The sequence below is a fragment of the Sapajus apella genome, unplaced genomic scaffold, assembly GCF_009761245.1.
Source record: "Sapajus apella isolate SASKATOON/1434 unplaced genomic scaffold, GSC_monkey_1.0 scaffold44, whole genome shotgun sequence".
In the NCBI taxonomy this organism is placed as follows: domain Eukaryota; kingdom Metazoa; phylum Chordata; class Mammalia; order Primates; family Cebidae; genus Sapajus; species Sapajus apella.
In genome coordinates this window covers 6,637,350-6,659,650 of record NW_022436984.1, presented here as the reverse complement: position 1 = coordinate 6,659,650, position 22,301 = coordinate 6,637,350, and the positions used below count along the sequence as shown (strand labels likewise).

The 22,301-nt window shown below is 38.8% G+C and overlaps 1 protein-coding gene across 9 annotated transcripts in view; it reads right to left on the bottom strand.

Annotated features, from left to right (window-relative positions):
• The window catches only part of LTBP1 (latent transforming growth factor beta binding protein 1), a 461,690-nt gene that overhangs the window by 330,616 nt on the left and 108,773 nt on the right, over positions 1-22,301 (bottom strand). Inside the window, exon 1 of one of the 9 annotated variants that reach the window (XM_032239272.1) lies at positions 15,897-16,582. The exons of 7 other annotated variants lie outside the window; for them this stretch is intronic. The gene's annotated coding sequence lies outside the window, so the exon portion shown is untranslated. Of the gene's footprint in view, positions 1-1,132; positions 2,866-15,896; positions 16,583-22,301 lie in introns of those variants that run through there. One more of the 9 variants, XM_032239273.1, reaches the window with a different exon arrangement.

The following is a 22,301-nucleotide window of genomic DNA, read 5'->3' as shown; positions in this document are numbered from 1 at the left end:
ATAGTGAAAACTAATCTATGGTGAAAAAATCAAAAGAGTGGTTGTCTCTGGGGTAGGACCGAGAAAACTGATGAGATAACTTATGGCCAAGTCCTCTACCTTGATAGAGTTTTGGATTACACAAGTATACATTTCTCAGAATTCAAAGGGTACATGTAAGATTTGTACATTTCAGTACACTATAAATTTTACCTTAAAAATAACACTATAAGCAAATACTGACCTCTAGTTAATGATATGCATGCTAAAATGTTTATGGGTAAAAATATACTCATGATATATGCATCTTAGTCTGAAAGAAAACAGTATTAAGAAAACAGTGTGGATTAATGGATGGACCAGGATTATCAATCCATCTTGTAACCTGTATTTACAAGATTTTTAAAATCCACCACATTTGGTTAGAAAAATGAAGTCTTTGCTAAATATAGACTGAGTTGTCTTCCATAAACACTTCAATTGCCTTATCCATAATCATGTGTCAAAGTGAAAGGAATGTGTCCTACCAACTCCAGTTTCTACAGTTCAGTACCAGGAAAAACACCCTTGTTATTGGTCCATGATCTGATATAAATAAAAAACATGGCTATCATAAGTTTTCAGTTTTGATTTATACAATTGCTTGCAAAAGCTATTTCAGAAAAAAAATTTACGAAATATAATTTTTAGTTTTCAAAAAGGCTGCCAAACAAGAAAATTTCAATCACTCTGAGTTTTTTAAAAATGTAAACCGTGTACATTTTTGGGTTTGAAAGCCAGTAGCCATTCTGATCCCCTCATTTTTGTTTGAATAAGAAAATAATTCATTCTCTGGTCACTTTACTATTAAAGACCACAGTTAGCCATGATAAATGCATTTATTTCCCCCCACACACACACACACACAGATCTGAATTTAAAATTCAGTACAACTAATAGCATTTAAAAGTTTCCTCCCTCCCTCCCTTATCTCACCTACCCACATATATCACACACACATTCCACACACAGACACACTCCAAGATGATTTAAGCAGAGCCCAAATTAAGATATAAACCTAAGTGGCAAAATAACTGTACCATTTTTCTTTGGACTTAAATTGTCCTTCATAATAATCAAAAGCCACATGTTGCTAAAATCAAAAGAAACTTACCTTGAATGCAAATATTCCTACAGATAATGTCAATTATCTGTATGTATTCTAGGACTCTGGTGAGTTTTTTAAAAATAGGGGGAAATTAAAAGGAAAAGGATCCATATCACCACTGTCAACTAGCCTTTCCACATTTATTTCCTCTCAACCTACTTTTAACACAATTTTGGAATATTAAATTCTCAACCCGGCCTGCAACAGAGTGTAAACTAACTTAAATAATCCCTGGTTTTAGCACTTGAACAGTAGAAGGGTAAAATATGTGGGAGTGAAATAGAGTCTACAGTCTAAAAATAGGTCCATGTGCACAGTCCAAGGTCAGCCTGCAAAAGAGGAGCAATGAAAAAATATCTGACATTGCCTGAACCAACAACATGTAGAAGAACTTGGATCTCTTACTCCAAACTTCTCTTGCCTATTTTCTTTAAGAACTGAGTAAAAGGCCATTCTGCCTGCCAGAGGTCTAGAAATAGCTTGTCTTCCTATTTGCCATAGATGTATCTAAAGTCCAGAAGGCATTTCTCTGTTGTTTTAGGGATGTGTCTGGTTTTTTTCTCAGACATTCATGTCATTTCTCTTTGTCAGCTGAAAAGCTTTTATGCTCAGAATTTCACTTCCGAGTCAGTTTGAAAAGTCTATTATAATTATTTGCTAAATGGAAAAAAGTCTCCCTCTTAGTCATCTTATGATTCCCTTAAATGACATGTATTTTAATATTTGAATGTGTATGTATCTGTAACTGAATATAACCCCATATATTTCCACCTCTTTAGGCCCAGACTTCTTAAACATAAGCCTCTCAAATCCAAAGGCTAACGCTGAGAGTGTCTGGCTCTGTTGTTTCAGTACTATAGAGGGTCTCTGTTTTTTATCTAAATTTTTCAGATCAGCCCTTCCACCGGGCACCGTGGACGTGGCAAGCCTAAACCAAAAAAGGAGTCTCTTCTTTAAGGTGTTTGATATTAGATCCCTAGGCTCGCTTCAAGTTTCCATGTTCATTCTTTTGATTTACGGGTCTCATTACCGGGGAAGGCTGAAATATCTCTTCTTTTTCTCCCTCAGTGGCTTCAAAGCACTATACGCTTGATTACCCAAGTACATTAAAACTAATTTAAATCATCATCTTAAGCACTAGTGTGTTCAACAAACCAGAAAAAATCTTGGAATCCAAAATATATGGTCACATTTTATACTTAATAGGACACAAAGTAGCAAATCCATCAACATAATGGTATCGCTTTTTATGGGCACAGACAAAAAACACTTCTTGAATGGTGCATTACCCAATCCTGCCTTTTAAAGGTGAAATTCACATCATCCTTTTCCTTCTGCTCCCGCAAGACAAACGTAATTTAATGAGGAACATTTGTAAGGATAACTTCAAATGGCAGTAAATGTGTATGGCCGTGAAAATAACAAGATAAATGCCCACATTTGTATAAACCCAAGCTAAAATTATAAGATAGCATCACACATTTTCCAGCCTCTCCTGCAGCACTGCCATTTCAATGCATCCATGTCATAACCAGCACTTTTTTTAGCTTAAATGGCAATGCTTTTTCTCCTGCTATGTTTACAGTAAGTTACCATTCTCAAAAGAAAAACAAAAGCATTGAATTAGTACCAGTGAAATAGAATTCCTGGAATCAAAAGCACAATCAAAAAACTTCAGAGAAATTGTTGATCTGTGCTGAAAGCTGTATCAAAATATGAAATTAACCAAAGTATTTTTAACATGCTATTGATAGCAGCTATCAACTTAAAATGCAAATGTAAGAAAATATGCAAAATTTATCTTCTTGCATATTTATGATTATGTATTAGTGATTCCGTATCTCAAAAATATTTCAGAATATTCATTCTTGAAAAGAAGGGTGAGGGAAAAAGGCAAAACAGGAAGACCCAACTGTTGATTCAGTGGAATGTACTACACTTAGAAATCATTAGATGAGTTTTGGTCCTGGCTTCGATTAGGCAAATCACTTAAACATTGGCAGCTTTAGTTTCTCACCGTAAAACAAAGGAGGTGGGTTAGTAGACTCCTAATTTTCTTTTAGCCTATAGTCAATGGTCTTTTGCAAGAATTAGTTGAAAGAATAATGTAATTAGTAATTGAATTTTAATGCTAACATAATTCTATTAATGTTTATTACTTTTATAAATATTAATGAATTTCTACATACTTCATTACAGATAGGTATTATTAGTCTACAAGAGTTTTAGAAATGCCATGAAATGCTTCTCATTAACTGTTAAATGGCCTGGAATGAACTGAGAAGTCCCAATTTATCCCAGGCCAAAGTAACCGGAAACCAGACAGAATCACTCCTAGGTTTCTTACTTTTATGAATAGGTAGAGCACAGAGGATTTTTTGGACAGTGATAATACTTATCATAATACAATAATGATAGATACATGTCAGTATACATTTGTCTAAACCCACAGAATGCTGAAAACCAAGAGTGAACCCTAGGACTTTGGGGAATAATGATGTGTTACTGTAGGCTCATCATTTGAATGTACCACTCAGTGGGGAAGCTGATAACGGGAGAAGCTATGCCTATGGGAGGGGGAGAGGGGTGGGAGGGGCCCAGGGTATATACGAAGTCTCTGTACCTTCCTCTCCAGTTTTGCTGTGAACCTAAAACTGCCCTTAAAAATTAAAGCCTTTTAGGCCAGGTGCAGTGGCTTACACCTGTAATCCCAGCACTTTGGGAGGCCAAGGTGGGCGGATCACTTGAGGTCAGGAGCTCAAGACCAGCCTGACCAACATGGTGAAAGCCCATTTCTACTTAAAATGCAAAAATTAGCCAGGTGTGGTGGTATGTGTCTGTAATCCCAGCTACTCAGGAGGCTGAAGCAGAAGAATCGCTTGAACCAGGAAGGCAGAGGTTGCAGTGAGTCAAGATCATACCACTGCATTCCTGTCTGAAAAAAAAAAAAAAAAAGTCTTTTTTAAAAAGTATATTTTGATCATTCAGGAATCAATCTGAAAGAGCTTCCAATGACTAAAGGTGGAAAAATTTGAGCAAGAAAATAATAATATAACCTGACAAATAAAACAAATGAGGCTAAGGTACTATAACTAAATGATTAAATAAATAAATGGGAGAAATCCCCCACACTGAAAAACTACAAATAGTATATGAAGATACATTCCCTTCCAGAGGTAGAGCTTAATTCTCCTCCAAGTGTGTGCTTAGTGACTTGCTTCCAAAGAAAGGAATATGGAAAGGAAAAATGGTAACGTGACAATGGAAAAAGCTGACCACCTTAACTATGTGGTCAAGATTAATATCACTAGTGATAAGTCATGTTGATATAATATAACCCCCAATACAATGTGATGAGAAGGGCACTCACTTTTGCAGTATTCCATCCCAAAACCCATAATCCCAGTCTAATCATGAGAAAGCATCAATAAACCCAAATCGAAAGACAGTCTACAAGATACTTTCAAATGGTCAAGATCATGAAAAACAAGGAAAGACTGAGAAACTGTCACAAATTATAAGAGATGGGACAACTGAATGTGAAATGCTATCCTGGATTAGATCCTGGAACAGAAAAAGGACATACTGGTGAAATCAAAATAAAATGTGTAGTTTAGTTAACAGCACTATGCCAACATTAATTTCTTAGTTTTGACAAATGTACATAATAATGCAAGAAGTTAACATCAGGAGACACTAGGCAAAAAGTAAACAAGAGCCCCCTGTATTATCTTTGCAACTTTTTATAAATCTAAGGTATTCAAATAACACTTATTAGTGTAATAATCAAATGATTTAAATATTTGGTGTAAAATTTACATTGTGACTCTGAGACTGTATGTATTCATTTAAATAAAAGAGGCCAATAATCCAAGGAATTTTGACATGTAAGTGACATGCACATATTAAGTCACGGAATTTTATGTTATTGCAGCCCAGCTTAGCCTATCCTAATTAAGACAGCTTGAGCTTTCTTGCTAGTGTACTGCCAAAGGTGGTTGCTCATAGATATCACCAATGGACATGTGTCTCTTACACATCCCTCCTGCTTGCCCAACCTCAAAAGATTGAAAGAGTTGAAAGAGTAGCCTCCATATCACTTCTCTCTTACGTTCCCTCAAGCCCCAACTCACAGGTTACAGTTAAAAAGAAATAAGGATGTTTTTCATCTGATATCAGATTGGAGTTTCGAAGGTGAAACTGAAAAATTCTAGAATCTGACCAAGATACTGGGTTTTAGACAAAGCATGATTATAAAACAGTGAATAGAAAAAAAGAAACCTATTCTTATAAATGTCTCCTCAATAAACCAATTCCCTCAGTATCATAATTTCTTCTTTACTTTGGCCTGTATCTTGGCTCCACACATTTTCTTTTAGACAATAGTTTATTGCCAACAAAATACATACTAGCCAAATAGTAAATCAAGTCCCTAGACTCACATGCAACACTAGATTTTAATTATTTGAGTTTTTTTAAAAATCTATTTCTCCTAGCTCTCAATAATAGGGGTTTGGTTTGGTTTATATTTTCCCATTCACTCACAGGGATGATGTTTAAATATATTTAAGATATCTAATTCAATCTCAGGTATGAACAATATTTAAACAGGTTTACCATTTTAAAAAGTAAACATTAGAGGATACCTCTTCAAAGAATCACTGCATCGCTAAATATTTTTTCCAAATATCACACACCCAAGTATTTGGCAACTGGTAAATTTCAGAATGAGACAGCTAATGGGTTTTTCCCCATAGAAGCTGCCCTCATCCTGGCTAAAGTCTCACAGCTCTGGACAAGAGAGTCCATGGAAGTCCTTACCAACTTGTCCACCCAAGGCACAGGTAGGAGACCACGCTGTACCCCTGAAAGTCAATGACTATAAAACCAGTCTGAGACATACAATGCTGACTCCCAGCTTTGCACACACATCTGTTTAAAATTCAAACGGCTTCTGCAAACCATGGGTTGGTATTCAAATAAAACTTTTAAAGACATTGTATTCATTTAGGAAGGAAATGAAAAAATGTGCCTATGGTCTTTGGGTTCTACATTTCCTGGGGAGAGTTCACAGGCCTTCTAGGACTTAGACGGTGGTAAGCCTAGCAGATTGAGCAAGATGTGGGAGTAGACATAAAGTGGCTTTTGATGAGTCACCAACATCTCAGGGCCCTCTCCACAACACACAAGGCCAGCTCTGCAAATACACAGCAGCTGTGCACACTTCATACAACTTGGCAACACTAGCACTGGGAACCCAAGAGCATCCTGGAGGGCAACTGAGCCATCAGAAACAAAATCCAGCTCTGAATGGCACTCTGGGGCCATGCAAATATTTAACAGGCACATCTAGAGAATTCTCAATCTCAATTAGGAGAGGACCACCATAGTCAGAATGAAGGGGGCTGCCTAACTGCCTCTCAAGTCTCAGGCAATCCTCACTCAGTAATATTGCAGAAGGCTATAGTTTTTTGTATTTTTTGTTCTTATTTTAGAAACAGGGCCCCGTTCTGAAACCTAGGTTGGATTTACAGTGGCAAAATCATGGCTCACTGCAGCCTCAAACTCCTGGGCTCAAGTAATCAATCCTCCCACCTCAGTCTCCTAAGCAGCTAGAACAACAGGCATATGCCACCACACCCAGCTAATTTTTGTATGTTTTGTACAAACTGGATCTGCCTGTGTTGACCAGGCTGGTCTCAAACTCTTGGCCTCAAATGATTTTCTTCCTTCAGCCTCCTAAAGCACTGGGATCACAGGCACAAGCCACCACAGTGGGCGAGGACTATAGTGTTTACAGCACTTCCTTCTGCCCCAACTCGATGTAACTTCACAATCATGCTGTGAAGAATTACCATGCTCATTTTCTGGCTGAGGAAACCTCAACAGACTTTCAATAATTTGCCAGGATTATAAAGTCAGAATGGAATAAAGAAGAAACCTGAACCCAAATTGTTCTGTTTCCAAGCCCAGGACTCTTAGACACTAACTGTAGTATATTCAGGTCACAATATGGGTTGAGATGTATCTACAGAACCAACAAGTAGAGGAACTTCTATTCTTTGAGTAGATGTCAAAAGGTGAAAAGTAGGATCTGAATCTTTCTCCATGTGGAGAAAATTCAGAGATTCCAAGAAAGAGTACACACTACTCACCTGCACATTAGACACCCAAAAAGTGCTCAAATTAATTAACTATTATGTACTCTTTAAAAACATACAGAACTCTGCTTTTAAAAAAAAATGGGAGGAGAGGGATCCTTAAGTTTAAAGCAGAGTAATGCTTCTAAATCAACGAAGACCTAGGCCAAATCACTTCATGTCTCTGGGCTTCATTTTCTCATTTGTAAAGTGAAAGAAGTGAATTCAATTTCAACTGTCTTGAAACGAAATCATTCAGAATAGTTTCTGGAAGCAACATCCTAGGGCAGGATACAGAACATATAAAGCGGAGAAAGCAAAGTGGCTGGGTGGCAAGGGAGAGTCTGAAGCCCAGCCTGCTCTTCCTCCTCCCACACTGCTACCTGCCCTTGCATACAGAGTGCTACAGGGGCTGCACCCAGTGAAACTCTCAGGACTAGAGAATCTCTAAGACCCTTCTAGGTTTGCTGTAACACTTCTAATGGAGTGACTTTCTGAAACTACTAATACGGTAGCTACTAGGCATAAGTGGCTAATGAGCGCTGGAAATACAGCTAGTGTGATGTGTTCAAGCATAAACTACACACACTAGTTTTGAAGACTTAGCAAGGAGAAATATATATATATATATATATATGCATAGATCTCTTAATTTTTTTGTTGGTTATATGATGAAATAATATTTTGGATGGATAGGATTACATAAAATATATTAAATAATTCTACTTGTTTCTCTTTTTGTATTTTTGTTTTAGAGACAGAGTTTCACTCTGTCACCCAGACTGGAGTGCAGTGGCACGATCTCAGCTCCCTGCAACCTCCACCTCCTGGGTTCAAGCGATTTTCCTGCCTCAGCCTCCCAAGTAGCTGGGATTACAGGCACATGTCACCATGCCTAGCTAATTTTTTTATATTTTTAGTAGAGATGGGGGTTCACCATGATGGCCAGGCTAGCCTCAAACTCCTGTACTCAACTGATACACCCACCTCAGCCTCCCAAAATGCTGAGATAACAGGAGTGTACAAGCCACTGCACCCGGCCTTGTTTCTCTTTTTACTGGTTTTTAACACAGCCACCAGAAAATCAAAAATTACATACAAGGCTCACATTATATTTCTACTAGACAGCGCTGTTTAAAGACAGAATTCATGATCAAAACTGTTGCTACCAGAGACTGAAACCACGACAGGCCAGGCAGAGCCTCAGCAGCATTTCCTCCTTCCCTAATAGCTGCCGGATTGCCGCCAGCAGGGCAATGTTCTGCATCCGTTAGTCTCCCATGATCCAGCTCAAGGCAATGCTACCCTCAATGCCCAGATGAGCAGGTCCACACCAAATCTACCCACATTGCCTTTTCTTCTGCCTTCATCACTGCTACTGCCATTCCAGTGTTGAAAAGCTGAAATCTTCCTCAAATCCTCAGAAACCAGGACGATTTTATTAAAAGGTTCTCAGCAGGTTTTTGTCCGTAGACCAATAGACACCAATTTGGATCATCTACACCATACTGGGGAGGGGAAAAAAAAAACCTTATGCCTGTAATCCCAGCACTTTGGGAGGCCAAGACAAAAAAATTGCTTGAGGCCAGGAGTTCGAGGCCAACCTAGTCAACAAAGCAAGATGCTGTCTCTACACAAAATTTGTAAAAATTAGCTGGGCACAGTGGCCCACACCTGTAGTTCCAGCTACTTAGGAGCCTAAGGTGGAAGATTGCTTGAGCCCAAGAGTCCCAGGTCACAGCGAGCTGTGATCGCACCACTGCGATCCAGGCCAAGCAACAAAGTGACACTCTGTCTCATTAAGGATGGGACCAGACGGGAGACAGGACGGGAGACGGGACAGGATGGGACAGGAAAGCCTAACCTCCAAAATTCACATTTATTTACAAATCATACGCATGTTCTAGATCAGGATTAGAGAATCCTAAGGTTCCTTCTAGCTTTGCTGTAACACTTCTGATTGAATATACATTCTAAAACTACACTGTCTATATAATATGTACATCACAAAACATACTCAAAATAGAAATTTGGAAGACTGCGATAAAGATGAAATTTAAAAATTTTTAAATAGTTTTCCTTCATTAATCCTTTTTTATCACTAAAAATATTTTTAGTGACTGCAACATGATTGAATGGGTTTCATTTTTTTTTTAATCTTGGTTTAACACTTAGTGATATGGTAATTCAGAGGTCTGATTTTAAGCCCAGTATATGTTAATACTTAGCTTTAGTGTCTGGCCTAGCTCAAAAGAGGTATGTGAAAAAGACATATTGATGTAAATGGAAGAAATGTACTTACAAAGTCATAATACTCATGTTTCAATCTCATACACTAACTGTCCAAAAGCATTTCAGCTAAAATTAGTAACTTTCCATTTTCCCCAGTGTCATTTCATTGGTCTTACAAACTTATTGGAAAATGTTACATTTTGACAAATTTTTATTGGCTCTTAAACTCTCTGGAAGATTTTAGTTTGTTTCCAACATTTTTAAGTATGCAAATGAGTTTTAACATTTTAACATGTAACGCACACACCTATTGTTTTCAGGAATGAAAATCATGTCACAAGAGAACTATTTTCTATACGTTTATTTTACAAATGCTCTCTGTGTAGCACCAGATCACCAGATTTTTTAAAAGGTTACTTTCTTATTCATTGTTAATGTATCACCTCTACTTTGAAAGGACAAATTATGTGTATTAACTTTTAAATTATCTGCAGGGCAACAAGACCACTCATCGCTAAATATCATGCAGAAGGCCAGCAATTTCAAAATGTTTGCCTTTTGTAAAAAAAATTTCTATTTTTAGAAAGAAGTAATCATAAGTAAAACACCTATTCTTTTTTTCTTCTTGCAGCCTAGTGGAACATCTCATGCTCCTCTGAGTGTGTGCACCTTGCTGTGGAAAGCACTGCTATTAGGCATCAATGTGCCTGGTCAACTCTAATAACCACTTCTAATCCAATCACCTGTTTTTCTCTACTATTAGAAGATAACAGCATTATTCCTCTCCAAGAGAAATTTGGAGGATTTTTACTGCACTCCCAGAATCTTCTGATGGTTCTGGTTATCTTTCCTGCCAGTACTCAGCCAGTACTCTAAGGAATGGGTTCAAGTTACGTTCCCACAGCTCCTTGTACTAAATAAGTGCTCTTCATCTCTTTCCATGAGGACCAACCAGTCCCTACCTGAAATCCTCCTTTGCGTCTGAATGTCTGGTTTTTTTTTCTTATTCTTACAACAGATCTCTGAATCAACCACTCCAAATGGTGTCAGGTAACAACACAATGCCCACAACAACACTACAACATTACAGCTCTTAATTGATTCAAGGTTCATCCCTTGTGGTTTACAAAAAAAAAACTTTCTCCATCTCACATGCAAAGATACACACAGGCTCAAAATAAAGGGATGGAGGAGGATTTACCAGGCAAATGGAAAGCAAAAAAAAAAAGCAGGAGTTGCAATCCTAGTCTCTGATAAAACAGACTTTAAACCAACAAAGATGAAAAAAGACAAATAGGGCATTATATAATGGCAAAGGGATCAATGCAACAAGAAGAGCTAACTATCCTAAATATATATGCACCTAAAACAGGAGCACCCAGATACATAAAGCAAGTTTCTAGAGACCTACAAAGAGACTTAGACTCCCACACAATAACAGAGGGAGACTTTAATACCCTAGTGTCACTAGGCAGATCAACGAAACAGAAAATTAACAAAGATATTCAGGACTTGAACTCAGCTCTGGACCAAGCAGACCTAACAGACATCTACAGAACTCTCCACCCCAAATAAGCAGAATATACATTCTTCTCAACACCACATTGCACTTACTCTAAAATTGACGACATAATTGGAAGTAAAACACTCCTCAGCAAATGCAAAAGAATAGAAATCCTAACAGTCTCTCAGGCCACAGTGCAATCAAATTAGAACTCAGGATTAAGACACTCACTCAAAACAGCACAACCACAAGGAAACTGAAAACCTGCTCCAGAATGACTACTGGGTAAATAACGAAATTAAGGCAGAAATAAATAAGTTCTTTGAACGCAAAGAGAACAAAGACAATGTATCAGAATCTCTGGGACACAGCTAAAGCAGTGTTTAGAAGGAAATTTATTGTACCAAATGTCCACAGGAGAAAGTAGGAAAGACCTCAAATCAACACCCTAACATCACAATTAAAAGAACTAGAGAAGCAAAAGCAAACAAATTCAAAAATTAACAGAAGACAAGAAATAACTAAGATCAGAGCAGAAATGAAGGCGATAGAGACATGAAAAACCCTTTTAAAAAAATCAATGAATCCAGGAGCTAGTTTTTTGAAAAGCTCAACAAAATACATAGACCGCTAGTCAGACTAATAAAGAAGAAAACAGAGAAGAATCAAATAGTCACAATGAAAAATGATAAAGGGGGTAACCACTGATCCCACAGAAATACAAACTACCATCAGAGAATACTATAAACACCCTCTTTGCAAATAAACTAGAAAATCTGTAACAAATTGATAAATTCCTGCACATACACACCCTCCGAAGACCAAATCAGGAAGAAGTCGAATCCCTGAATAGACCAATAACAAGCTCTGAAACAGAGGTAGTAATTAATAGCTACCAACCAAAAAAAGCCCAGGACCAGATGGATTCACAGCCAAATTCTACCAGAGGTACAAAAAGGAGTTGGTACCATTCCTTCTGAAACTATTCCAAACAATAGAAAAAGAGGGACTCCTCCCTAACTCATTTTATGAGGCCAGTATCATCCTGATGCCAAAACCTGGCAGAGACACAACAAAAAAAGAAAATTTCAGGCCAATATCCCTGATGAACATCAATGCGAAAATCCTCAATAAAATACTGGCAAACAAATCCAGCAGTACATCAAAAAGCTTATCCAACACAATCAAGTCAATGTCATCCCTGGGATGCAAAGCAGGTTCAACATTCACAAATCAATAAACCTAATCCATCACATAAACAGAACCAATGACAAAAACACATGATTACCTCAATACATGCAGAAAAGGCCTTCAATAAAATTCAACAGCCCTTCATGCTAAAAACTCTCAATAAACTAGGTATTGATGGAATGCACCTCAAAATAATAAGAGCTATTTATGACAAACTCATAATGAATGGGCGAAAGCTGGGAGCATTCGCTTCCAAAACCAGCACAAGACAATGATGCCCTCTCTCACCACTCCTACTCAACAAAATATTGGAAGTTCTGGCCAGGGCAATCAGGCAAGAGAAGGAAATAAAGGGTAGTCAAATAGTAAGAGAGGATGTCAAATTTTATCTGTTTCCAGATGACATGGTTGTATATTTAGAAGACCCCATCGTCTCAGCCCAAAATCTCCTTAAGCTGATAAACAACTTCAACAAAGTCTCAGGATACAAAATCAATGTACAAAAATCACAAGCATTCCTATACGCCAATAATAGACAAAGAACCAAAACATGAGTGAACTCCCTTTTACAATTGCTAAAAGGATAATAAAATACCTAGGAATACAACTTACAAGGGATGTGAAGGACTTCTTCAAGGAGAACTACAAACCACTGCTCAAGGAAATATGAGAGAACACAAACAAATGGAAAAATATTTCATGCTCATGGATAGGAAGAAGCAATATCATGAAAATGTACATACTGCCCAAAGTAATTTATAGATTCAATGCTATTTCCATCAAGCTGCCAGTGACTTTCTTCACAGAATTAGAAAAAAACTACCTTAAATTTCATACGGAACCAAAAAAGAGCCCATATAGCCAATAGAGTCCTGCAAAAAGAACAAAACTGGAGGCATCACACTACCTGACTTCAAACTATACTACAAGGCTACAGAAACCAAAACACCATGATACTGGTACCAAAACAGATCTACAGACCAATGCAACAGAACAGAGGCCTCAGAAATAATGCCATACATCTACAACCATCTGATCTCTCAAAAACCTGACAAAAACAAGCAATGGGGAAAGGATTCCCTTTTAATAGATGGTGTTGGGAAAACTGGCTAGCCATGTGCAGAAAACTGAAACTGGATCCCTTTCTTATAGAAAAATTAACTCAAGATGGATTAAAGGCTTAAGTGTAAGACCTAAAACCATAAAAACCCTAGAAGAAAACATAGGCAGTACCATTCAGGACATAGACATTGGCAAAGACTTCATAACTAAAACAACAAAGCAATGGCAACAAAAGCCAAAATTGACAAATGGCATCTAATTAAACTAAAGAGCTTCTGCACAGCAAAACAAACTATCATCAGAGTGAACAGGCAACCTGCAGAATGGGAGAAAAATTTTGCAATCTATCCATGTGACGAAGGGCTAATATCCAGAATCTACAAAGAACTTAAATTTACAAGAAAAAAAAACAAAGAACCCCAGCAAAAAGTGGGCGAAGGATATGAACAGACACTTCTCAAAAAAAGACATTTATGCAGCCAACAAACAGATTTAAAAAAGGCTCATTATCACTGGTCATTAGAGAAATGCAAATCAAAACCACAATAAGATACCATCTCATGCCAGTTAGAATGGTGATCATTTGAAAGTCAGGAAACAACAGATGCTGGAGATAATGTGGAGAAATAGGAATGCTTTTACACTGTTGGTGGGAGTGTAAATTATTTCAACCATTGTGGAAGACGGTGTGGCTATTCCTCAAGGATCTAGAACTAGAAATACCATTTAACCCGGCAATCCCATTACTGGGTATATACCCAAAGGATTATAAATCATTCTACTATAAAGACACACACACATGTATGTTTACTGTGGCACTGTTTACAACAGCAAAGACTTGGAACCAACCCAAATGCCCATCAATGACAGACTGGATAAAGAAAATGTGGCACATATACACCAGTGAATACTATGCAGCCATAAAAAAGGATGAGTTCATGTCCTTTGCAGGGACATGGATGAAGCTGGAAACCATCATTCTCAGCAAACAAACACAGAAACAGAAAACCAAACACCGAGTGTTCTCACTCATAAGTGAGAGTTCAACAATGAGAACACATGGACAAAGGGAGAGAAACATCACACACTGGGGCCTGTCAGGGGATGAGGAGCTAGGGGAGGGACAGCATTAGGAGAAAAACCTGATGTAGATGACGGGTTGATGGGCGCGGCAAACCACCATGGCACATGTATCCCTACGTAACAAACCTGTAGGTCTGCACATGTATCCCAGAACTTAAAGTATAATAAAACCAAAAACCTTTTCCTTAACAACTGTATTCCATAAAAGGTCTAAATGCTTTCCTTTTGAACATTTTTTAAACCCTTAAAGAAAAAAAAATGAGCAGAATTCTATCCTGTGAATATAGAGTGTAAGAGTCAGTGGAATCACCTGACCGTCGGCCTCCATCTCCTCACATAAGGCACAGCCTGCCTTCTCCACCCTCTACGAGGGCTATCCCAGCTATCCCTTTCTTTGTGCTTACGCCCTCCCTCTTCATAGCTATGTGACTACATTAACTACTTAAACACTGTTTCTCATTTCAGTCTCTTCCCTTCTCTATGCCTAGTCCTGCACCGCCTGGTCCTCCACCACCAGATACATTTTCCAAAATATCATTTCACCTGTGTTGAATTATCAACCTCACTTGTGGCTATTCTCCTGACAGGAATACTCCATGTAAAACACGCTCAGCCAAACTCTTTCTTCTATTTCCTCCTCCTCTGAGCAATTGCTTACAGGTTTCCTCTCCTCTTGGTCTATCAAATACTACCTTTCCATCCACAGCTAAAATTGGCCCATCCTAGCCTGAAACACCCTCTCCCTCCACCACTCTCCTCTGCACTTCATGCTCTGTGCATGTGGTTCCTGTCTTCTCAAAAAGATCAGAGCTTACACGCTATTGTCTTCTCTAATATACAGCATGGCGAGGTGCATATATTAGACCCAGCCTATGAATTTTGACTTTTATTAAGCATAATAATATAGGGTTTTTTTATAATTACAGTTACATAATCAGGAACATATTATCTGAGGTAGTTCTTTTAATAATCAAAAAAAAAATCCTTGGCCAATTATTATAGATTCATTATGTCAGGAAGAGAATCAAAGCTGTTATACACAAGAGTTGAAAAGACTCGGCTTAATCCCACAACTTTAATGTATACCTAATTTCATCTGACGCAGGACTTCCTGCCATAATGTTTTCAAGCTGAGACACGGAATATTTGCTGTGCCATCACTGTAGTGAATTTGCCAAGCTCATCCTCTAGAACAGTGGTTCACAGCCATTTGGGGATTATACGTCCCTGGGACTGAGAGGAGCTATGTAACCATTCCCCATAAAAATACTCGTGTACACAAAGCTTTGTGGGCAATGCTGGGGTACAGTTAGTCAGGTGTCCAGAAGGCCTTGAACCATTGGCCTGGCTGTGTTTCCCAATGGCATAGGGCCTGCAAGTTAGGAGACAGGAGGCAGGAAGTGTTTTAGCTTTATACAGACTCCTTCCCAGAACAGTTTTTACATCATCAGCCAAATATTTTTTCTTTTAAGAAATACCAATTTATAAGCATAACAACATAAACATCAAAAATTACAGCCTATTGTAAATATCTAGGCATAGATCAAGGCATTCTTACCTTTCCTAAAAGTATTCAATATCTGCTTAGATCAGTCTAGGATGACAAAATAATTCGACCTCATCTTCAGTGGTAGAAACCTCCCACTGGTCTGGCCTCATCCAATTTTGGGCTGAAAAGGATGGGCATTTTTAAGAGCCTTGCTGTGCTTCTTGTTGTTGTTGTCCAATTGCTTTTCTCATCAGAGTAAACCATCCCTTTGCATGTCTAATCCTTCCAGCTTCTGCTGGCAACCAAAAGAATCCCTGTTTTCCCTTTTAGACCGAAGATCAAAGTCCCTGCTGAGCTTCTTGGCTCTTATTTCTCTCCCTTTGCTCTGTCCTCCTGTTTCGAAACCACATTGAGGAAAAGCACACAAAAAACCTCATCCTCACCACTCTTGCCCCAGTCAGGATCAAAGTCCATTTTAGTTTTGCCTGGCAACCACTGCTAGAGCATCTTCTTTGAAGCATTTTATAAACTGTTTATATCAAATGCACTGGAAACCTAATTAATAAATTCCTGAAAAGAAAGTTACGTTAAAAGTCAGTCATATCAACAAATAAGAAAATAAACAGACCAGTTAAAAACATGTGCTAAAAGTCCACTTTACTAAAGATCTATGGATGGCAAGCATGCATATGCAAAGATACTAGAAAACATGTGAAAAGACTGATCACTAGAAAAATCCACATTAAAACCACAGTGAGCTACCACTATACACCTATTAGAATGGCACAAAGAAAAAATTGACAATACCAAGTGCTGGTGAGGATGTGGAGCAACTGGAACTCTCATATACTGCTGGCAAGAAAACAAAATGGTATAATCACTGTATCCAACAGTTTGGCAGTATCCTGTAAAGGAGACACATACCATATCCCCCTCAGCTACCTCACCTCTTCAAATAAATGCAACTAGATGCATGTGGTACATACCTTTATCATTATAATTATATATGTGTGTGAGCAGGAGAGAGACAGAGGGAGAGACTGAGACTTCCAGTAAACTGTGGGTTCCCTAAGGGTGACTATCATGCCTTATTTATCTGTTTATGCCCTGAAACAAAGCTTGGCACATAGTAGGTCTTCACTAAGAGTTTGCAGAATAAATAAAGGAATGAATGATATTTATCTTGTGCTCCATTCCAGATTAGGCACTGAGAATACAGAAAAGACACAATCTGTATTGTTAGATAGCCATCTAGCTAGAAAAAAAAAGAGGTCTGACCCAGACAAAACAGTGAGCAATACAAGACTCCACTCGATGTGAGACGTGGTATGGTGGTAAAGACCTCTTCATCATTACTTGAGGTCAGACAGACTTGTGTTCAAAGTCTAATTCTCACTTACTAGCTGTGCTTTTGACAGGTTGCTTGACTTCTCTGAAACTAATTTTCCAGATCTATAAAAGGAAGGTATTAACGGTGGGGTGCTTGCGAGGCAGTCTGACAGTCAGCTCGTAGGTACCGGCACAGTGTGACCATCGTAAAACTGTCAAACCTCTTCCACAGCAAATGATAAAGAACTGCTATCCTGAGTCCCTCAGGTGTCACGACCATCCCACCAAACCTCCCTCAGACCTCCCTGCCATGCAGCACATGCACTAAGGGAATAACATCCAGAAACGCAGGTGACCCAGCACTGCAGCTGACTCTGTTCCGACTGAGTAGTATGCCTGTGCTGTGCAGTAAATATCTCAATCATTTGAATGTCTCCTCTGTTACAAATCATGCATGCAAAATACCTGACATGACAATTCAAGGGAGAATTTGACAGGCGGGAACACAAAGTGTGGAGCGGAAAAGGAGCATGAAGAGGGAACAGCAAGGCGTGGATTGGAGAGCAGCGACATATATGGCTAAGCAGGCAGTAGATGGACGTGTATTACCAAGGGCTTTGAAATGAGTTTTAGGTTCCATGGAGTAGGAAAAGGTACATCACTTTTCCTGGAACTCCCAGACTACCTGATGCAAAGCTTCTCTCGTTACCTTTACTACAAAGAAATATTATTCCATGCATGTACACATATGCACAGGTATGTCTTCCACTGACCTGTGAGCTCCTTCACCACAGGGAGGAGTCTCTAATCCTCGTGTGTGTTGGCAGACAGTACTCTCGGGAGCTTGACTTTCTGATACCCACTGCTCCAAGCATCTGGGTCTATACTCATCCTTGGATGCCCTGTGAATTCTCTCTGAGCAGCTCTTTCCTGCCTTCAGGCTCTCACTAACTACTGATTACTGCCTCCTATAATCAGGACCCACGATCTCAAATCCAATGTTTACCCTTCAAGTAACCCTTGCTCATTTTTCTTCCATGCCAAGGAATGAGATCTCTATGGGCCTCTGTGCCCTGCTCTACCCAGCCTTCCCCGACCGCTCCCAGATTCCAAAACCTGTCCCATTTTCTCTCTCTTTTCTGGCCGCTCCCCGATTCCTCCCCTGCACTCCCAAGATTTTACACCCACTCACCTTCCTCATCTTGGTGCAGTCCCAATCTAAACCACAAGCAAAACCAAGCTTCGTCATCTAAAACCTCAACTTTAAGCAACTTTCAGCTTTCTCTTGCCCAGAACCTGCCTTTCCGAACCCATTATCACTCCAGTACTGACCCTGCTATAATAAACCGATGGTTATCAAATTCCAACTCAGATCCCGAAAAAGAAATACAGGGTAAAAAGAAGTGTTTGATTTCATTCACTCCCTCAATTTAATTTAATTGCCTATGATTATATTATTGTGGGCCCCCCCACACATAAACACAACATATAATTTCTCAATGATTTAGACAAGTCTGGAATTAGAACTGGTCAGCCAAAAACACAGCTGATTTTAATTTTGGTTAGAAAAGATATTTCACTTGGTCTCTCGATATATTTGGCAATGCTCTGCAGGTTACCAAGTTACAGGTGGTCACTGCAAGGCATGAGTCTAAGAACTGAAGATGTTAAATGTAGTACAAGAGGTAAGAAGCATACTCTAAATGGATACAATACTGTTTCCCCTTACAGCTCCTAAAGCTACCAAAAGTTCATTCAGGAGTATTTACAGTTTAAAAAATACATACAGGTGAGGCTTCTCTCTCTAACAACTCTCCTTTGTAAGAACAAGTATGGGTTTTTGTTTTTTGGTTTTTTTTTTCCTGTCAGATGCCACTGGAGTAAAAGCAACAAATATGCATTTGCCCCTTTCCTACCCCTAAATTACTATCTCTTTCGTCTTCCCAGAATGATAATGAACAGAACTTCAATTTTCTTTCATCAAACCCTCAAAGAGTGGGATTATAACACTCAAAGCCCAATGTAACCTCTGAACACACTAATCAGTACTCCACAAGTACATGTTAGTGAGAGCTAGAGACTGCCCAAATGAAACTACTGAGCAAAATGAAGAATCAGGAGATGAGATTTCAGGACTAGGCTGGAGACAAAAAGACTAAGGGCAGGAACTGGAGGCAGGGCCCTGAGCACAGGTGTCCCAGGCAGACGCAGGCATGGGAGAAGCAGCCCCAGAGGATCCCACACATCTCCCAGGCTCACCGGCCACTGGTTACATGAGGCTCTGGCACAAAAAAAAAAAAAAAAAAGAGTTTTCCTAAGACTTCTCATGTCATAAATGACAAGGAAAAGAATGCCGGAATCTTTCCAAAGACTCAAGAGTATAGTCATTCAACAGTGCTATGGGTCCCCTGCAGCACAAGAAACTTTATGGTCTAGCTTCCAAATATTTTCTAATTCTCAGAACTCAAACTCTTTAAAATAAATTAACTAGGATCCCTACTTGTGGCAAAACAGAGGATTAGGTGTCCAGAGAAAATGTGCCAGGATAAAACAACAAAGATTGCTGGACAAAATATAAAATATGGCTGAGCTGGCAAGAAAGCAAGAGAAATCCTCAGAGGCCAGGAACAACCAGGGAGCATGAATCCAGGGAAATGAGTTGGCTCCAGAACAGGAATTTTCCCTGGAGGGGCATCTGCCATTTCTGGATGCCTAGATGACAGGTTTTAACATGCTTCGTGGGGCACGGGGAAAAAACCTGGTGCTGCATAAGGTAAAAGAGATCAGAAACCCTCATGGTAAAACTTTCTGCAAGGGAAACAAAAAAACAAAAAAAACCAAACCACTGCACCGTGAGAGAACGTGAGGAGTCACATCTGTCTTAGTTTGGGCTTCGGGTAAACATGAAGACAAGCAACAACATAAATCTCAGGTAAGAATTCCTAACAATAAGTTCACCTTTACGCTGGCTTGGCATTCGAATTAAAAAATATCTGAGTTATCAAAACAATAACAATCCCAACATTTAATTAAAAGTGACCTGAATGGGTAGTACCCCACTAGGGAACTTGTGAAAAGCAGACACAAGTGCCCTCCTCTGTAGGTACCCTCCTTAAAACAGGATCTTGGCCAGGCTCACACCCTGAAATCCCAGCACCTTGAGAGGCCAAGGCAGAGGGACTGCTTAAGCTCAGGAGTTCAAGACCAACCTAGGCAACATAATGAGACCTCCTCTCTATAAAAATTTTTAAAATTAGCTAGGTATGGTGGCACACACCCATAGTTCCAGCCACTTGGGTAGCTGAGGTGGGGGGATTGTTTAAGCCCAGCAGGTCAAGGCTGCAGTGAGCTATGATCATGCCACAGCACTTCAGCCAGGGTGACAGAGTGAGGCCTTGTCTCAAAAAAAAATAAATAAAATAAAAACTGTATCTTAAGGAATTTTAGAAATAAAATTCCAGTGAATACTTATAATCAGAAATCACAAAATGAACAAGGAACAAGCCAAAATCAGAGGAAAATAAAAGTGTCAAATCAGTCCAGCAATAACTGCAGATTATCAGACTGCAACTATAAGATATATAACATATATTTAATAGGTATAAAGATGTCAAAAATATGACTAATAAGACAACATACACTAAGGAAGTTTGAAAAAAGAGTCAAATACAACTTACCGATATTAAAAAATAACTCTTGAAAAGATGACAGTAGGTATAACAGAACTAAACAGAGAATTAGTAAACTACAAGAAATCAGCCAGAACCCAGCACAAGAGACACAATTATTATACTTTCTAAGACTTACTACACAATTACAGCACTTTCAGTAGCATGGCACTAACTTAAGGCTACTCAAAAAAACAAACACAATGGGATAGAGAATGAAGAAACAGACTTATACATATTTAGAAACTTATGTGTATAAGAAAAAAAAATGTGTATTTAGAAACTTATGTGTATAATGAGACAAATATGATATGGTAGTTTTTGTAGTTTTTATTTATTTATTTTTTTTTTTGGATGAGGAGTATGGGGGAGAATTAGTCAACAATAGTGCTAAGACAATAAGTTAGCCATACAGAAAAAAAATCAGAAATAATCAAAAATCATTTCCAGGTACATTACAGGAAATGTGAAAGGAAAAGCTTTTAGAAGATAATACAGAAAAATATAACAATGAGATAGAAAAGGATCATCATTTTACAAAGAAAGCATGATCCATATAACTACTCTGGACAAGAGGCTGTTAAGCTTTTTTTGACTAGAGTTCGCTATAAGAAAGGTATTTTACACAGCAGAGTGTGTTCCAAAAACAAAAGTTTCATGAAACAACACTTACCCTTAATCTGAGGGAAGCATTTCGATTACATTCTTAAAAAAATTTTTAAAGTATGCAACAGAAGACTTGTACAAAAATGCTCATCATGAGACCGGGCATGGCGTCTCACACCTGTAATCCCTGTACTTTTGGAGGATGAGGTGGGCAAATCACCTGAGGTCAGGATTTTGAGACCAGCCTGGCCAACATGGTGAAATTCTGTCTCTACTAAAAATACAAAACTCAGCCGGGTATGGTGGTGCACACCTGTAATCCTAGCTACTTGGAAGGCTCATGCAGGAGAATCTCTGGAACCTGGGAGGTGGAGGTTGCAGTGCGCCAAGATTGCCACACTGCACACCAGCCTGGGTGACAAAGTGAGACTCCGTCTCAAATTTTTTAAATGTTCATCACAACACTGTTGTAACAGCAAAACACTAGAAACAATCCAGTGTTCATTATCAGCAGAAATGATAAATTGTGGTATATTGATATAATGGGATAAAAAGTAAAAGAATCCCCAGCTGTAATCAGAGGTCCTCAAAGTGCGGTTCCGTCCAGCAGCATTCAGCATTGGCATCACCTGCGAGTCTGTTAGCTACAAACTCTCCACCCCTCCCCACACCCACCAAATCAGAAACTCTGAGATGGAGCCCAAGAAGCTGCATTTTACTTAGTAAGCCCTCCACCGGTGATAGAGCCACTGTTACAAACAAGTGCCAAGAACACCTTGAGCAAGAAAAGCAAGTCTCAGAAGAATACAAACAATGTATTTGTTTAAAAGTCAAAAACTAAACAGCACAGTATCCAGAAATACCTAAAAAC